This window comes from Octopus bimaculoides, chromosome 2, assembly GCF_001194135.2.
Source record: "Octopus bimaculoides isolate UCB-OBI-ISO-001 chromosome 2, ASM119413v2, whole genome shotgun sequence".
Taxonomy (NCBI): domain Eukaryota; kingdom Metazoa; phylum Mollusca; class Cephalopoda; order Octopoda; family Octopodidae; genus Octopus; species Octopus bimaculoides.
Genome location: NC_068982.1, coordinates 146779548 through 146784460, shown reverse-complemented (window position 1 = coordinate 146784460; position 4913 = coordinate 146779548). Strand labels below are relative to the sequence as shown.

The 4913-nt window shown below is 35.8% G+C and overlaps 1 pseudogene; it reads right to left on the bottom strand.

Annotated features, from left to right (window-relative positions):
* Positions 1-2093: 2093 nt before the first annotated feature.
* On the bottom strand, positions 2094-3013 carry LOC128247081 (histone-lysine N-methyltransferase SETMAR-like; annotated as a pseudogene).
* Positions 3014-4913: the final 1900 nt, after the last annotated feature.

The window sequence follows — 4913 nt, the reverse complement described above, 5'->3', positions numbered from 1 at the left end:
CATACTGGCGTTGGCGAACCGATGATGTTGTGTTCTGTGATGTGGGTGGTATGGAATCCAGGCTGTGAGCGCAAATCTAGAACAATCCGTTTCGAATCCCGGTCTTAGATTATTTCACTTAATCTTTATAATCTTCACTGAGAAAGGCATGAATGCAAATCTGAAATACATACATATACATATATACAAGTAAACATATAAATTCGTGTGTGTGTGTGTGATGCTGAAAAGAAAATATTTTACAGTTTTAAGCTGCATCATCTCCACCGAATTTAAATCCTTGGGTTTATTATTTAAAATGATGGAGGGCAACATTGGTGGAGCTCTTGACAAAATTCCACCCGTTAAGATCATTAGACAAAGTATCAGTAAAGTACCTGGTGCTGTTTCTTTTCTCTCAGGACCGACTGCGTCGAAGGTCCCGGGAAAGGAACATTGATATCGCTGTCCCGCCATTTCTTTTCCTACCATTCAGTGGACTTGCTGGATGATTGCCCGTGTCGTTATTTTTAAAAGTTCGTAGAGTGTAATTTGCAGGAGATTTGGTTGTTATTTCTAACAAATTGATGAACCAGTTAGAGACTCCCGCGTTATATCGTCATGTCCGAGGGTGACAAAAATTAGATACCACAGTACAATTGTGATATTGATTCAGCTGATTGTAACCTAACAAAGGATAGTGACCTTACGCCTGGTGAAAAGGAAATCCTTATGTTTATTTAGCTGAATACTTTGACCCGTTCAGCCACAACAGCGGGACGAAAACATACGTTTTCCCCCATGTAGTTCCTACAATCACTTCACATCACTTCACTCAGTTGTGAACGTATTGACCAGAGGTCAGTGAATATAAGCAGCTCCGCCCACAATGAAATGAGAATGTCTCGTAGTGGTAATAATCTATACAAAATGTCGAAGAAAGATAGAGAGTTCTTTTTCTATTAACCTTTGACCAAATGCATGGCAGGTTGACCGTGAAAAATAACAAAACTACCAAGAACAAGAAAAAAAATCTACAACACGATGAGAATATAAAGTTGTAATTGTTGTTTCGACCCAAGCCACCACATTTTGAACAGACCTGCGGTGAAAAGCACTACAACTTTGATCAACTTGCTTCTTATTCAGGCGTAGAGTCATTTAAAATCTATAATCGAATGATACTTTAAAAACTGATCGCTTATTGTAATCACTTTGAAACGGAACTTCTTACATAACAATAACTAGGTGATAATATCAACCAGAGAACTTAATAATCTGCTGAGAAAAATTGAAACTTCTAACTTTGGTAACAGTAACCTTTAGGTAACATTATCCACAATTATGATACACGGCTTCCATAACTAGCAAGCAGTTTAAACCTCCAGACAAGTATTAAATACTTCTTTATTCATTAAGTAGTCATAATTATTAGGAGTTCGTAATTAAAATTCCAGATAGTATTTTTACATATTTTACCTTCATTTTTTAAAATTATTTTCACCGTGCACCGAGCTACATTTCGCGGCACACAACTCCTCGTTGACTCGGGAAATATGAATTGATTGATAAGAGTAGGTGTTGAGGGAAATCAGAGAAGAGGAAGCAAACAAGTAATGTATCAATTTAACTAAACTCTCTCTAAAGCCTTTAACAATAGGCTTTATATAGCTTTTCAGTACATTGAACAAAGAAGGAAAGGCTGTCAAAACATCATTATCAACATCATTATCTTGCACGACATTATAATAATTATTTGTTGCTATTATTAGTTGGTGTGGAGAGTAAGTACCACGAATGGTAAAAGCAATGTTGACAGAATCTGCAAACCGTTTGACAAATTGCTTTTTTTTTTTTTTGTTCTGGGTTCAAATCCAATATCAGTCGACTTGATATTCGTTTAAAGTCGTATTTAAGATATTCCAGTACACTCGGATGTAGGAATACCTTTCGCTGTGGTAATAGTTTCGGGAGAATATTCTCCTCCTAGACAACGGGTAAAAACACATTGGGCCGTGAGCGGCGTCACTGGATGGTATTAGGTCGTCAAGTATGAAATTTATAGAAAAGGAAAAAAAAAGTTTGCTAATGTTTTATAAATGCAAGGAATTGCTTTATTCTTCAAAGTATGCACCCATATTGTCAATACACTTTAGCCATTTCAGCGGTAGCTTGTTTAGTTCGGAACTGTAAAAGCCTGGTAATCTAGAGTCAATAAAATCTTGGAAGGCCTGTTTTACAGCATCGTCGGAATTAGATTTTTTTCCTATCAAAAAGTTATCCAAATTCTGAAAGAAGTGGTAGTCAGTGGGGGCAAGATCAAGTGAGTATGGTGGATGATGGAGAACTTCCAACTCCAACTCCTATAGTTTCGCCAATGTCATTTTTGCGATGTATGGTCTGGCGGAGTCTTGCAATAAAAAGGGAGTGAATCTGTTAACTAACTAGGCTGGGGTTTTTTTTTTTGTAAGTCCCTGCATCATTTGGTCCAGTTGGCTGCAGTATACCTTGGCCATGATTGATGAGCCAGGTTTAATGAAATCATAATGGATCACACCTGTGCCAGACCACCAAACACATACCATCAGCTTCTTTTGATGAATTTTAATTTTGCACTGTGTTTTGGTGGCTCATCTTTGTCCAAACATTGTGCTGAACGTTTACAGTTGTTGTATTGGATCCATTTCTCCTCACATGTTACAATTCGATTCAAAAAGGATTAATTTTTGTGACTAGAAAGTATCATAATGCAGATTTCCAAACGTTGTTGTTTCTGATTTTCATTGAGTTCATGCGGAACCCACCTATCCAACTTTTTCACTTTACCGATTTGAACTAGGTGAGTCAATATTGTTTACTTGCTAACACCAAACAAGAACGATAATTCATGGGCACTTTGAGATGGATCTGACTCGGCAGTGGCTTTCAGTTTGCCATTATCCCCCTTTGTTTCTGGCCGACTGAGTTGCTCATTTGTGAGGTCAAAGTAACCAGATCGAAATTTTGCAAACCAGTTTGATAATGTCTGCTGTGTAATAAGAATGAAATAATGAAACATTAGAATGAAATACTCCATTAATATTCCGAGCTGTATTTCCAAGAAAGAACTCATATTTCAAAGCTGTACGAAGTTCCGACTTATCCACCTCTTAACAAAAACAGCAAGAAACGATTTATAAATACTTTATAAAGCACAAAATAAGTTACGATAAAGAAATAGATGTGTCAGCTTTCTAACAAAGAATAAAGATTGTCAAAATATAATAATGACGCAAAATGAGTAGCTGTCAAAGTTTACCATATACCTTACAGCAAATTTCATACTTGACGACCTAATAGAAGGCATGCATTTCGGCGTTATTACGCATCATCTTCCCTTCGTTCATTTTTATGTAACTGTAGACAGTACATCCACTGATGTGCGTAAAGTTTGGTTAAACTAGCATTAGCGTTCTCGAACGTATTAGATATGACTCTACAAGAATATATATAGTTCAACACTGCTTTGTGCAATTTTAGTATATTAATTTTAACTACATTTTTTCAAGAATGGGTATAACTGAACTCGACCCGTAAAGTATTTCATGAGAATAGTTGAAGCTATTCAATAACATCCAGTTATTGATATTTCTGTAACCCAACCGTCTATAACAGTCTACAGGAATATCAAGTGTCTACAGTATATTTTATTTCATATTGAGTTCATAGAACGGTGATGAAAGGCTTGGTGGGTCCACGATATGAACGCTACTTTCTTGGACACATCAGGATTGCCGATTAAGAGAGAGATGAAAGATAGAAGAAACGGTTTCAGTGCTCGGTTATTTCGTTTGTCGACCCCTGATGAATGAATGTCTTAGTCAAGCTCGACGGAATTCCTAACCATTCCACCTGACACTCAAACCTAGCCAATTTTTCAATTCCCTGCCATTCTATCTTACTGTAATGCAAGGAAATAAATTCAAATAATAAAAGGTATTACATTAAGTGAATGTTATGGATACTAATTGTGATATATACTTTTATTTTTTACTATAATAAAGAGGTGATTGGCGGTAATTTAATTATTTGTCTTACATCTTTAATTCTGACATAGACCAAACGTTTAGTGTTTGCAATAAACTCATGATTTCTGAAAGACTTCCGGTTTCTCTAGTGCAACAAAATACCAGTCGACGCATTCTAGCTCATTTAAAACTACTGGAAGTATATAGGTGTTGTAAATGCTTGATTTTTGTGGTAAGGGATTCGTTTTGAAGTAAGTGCAATTTTGTTATTATTATCAAAGGCTGCCCAACCAAGTCCGATTCTAAGGTTCGCAGTCATTATTCCATCGTTTTTGCCTCTTTTCTTTGAAGAGAATTTATATCCCAGGCAGATGTATTCAGAAACTTACTTTACTGGTTTGCTATATATTGTAAGATTGAGGTCTGGAGTATATTTGTCTGTTGTCATGCATTCTGTTTTTGATACGGCGATGGAAAGTCCGGCTTCTGCGGCATATTTAACAAAAGAGTCAGGACTTACAAACTTTTGTGGACCCTCTTGCTAAACATACATACATATCTATCTATCTATCTATCTATCTATCTATCTATCTATCTATCTATCTATCTATACATACATACATACATACATATACATATATGTGTCTGTCTGTATGTATGTATCCTTGCATGCATTTATATAAATGCATATATATGTGTGTATCCATGTGTGTGCATATATGTGTTTATCTAAGTATACGAATGAATACCTAAATACATACATATAAGTACGGTTACATAGATGTAAATGTATTTTTGCTTTATATGTGTTGGTATAGATATATACATAGACACACGCGCATGTGTATGTTTATGAATATATGCATATTATGTACACATGTGTGTATGCATTTCTCTCTCTCTCTCTCTCTCTCTCTCTCTCTCTCT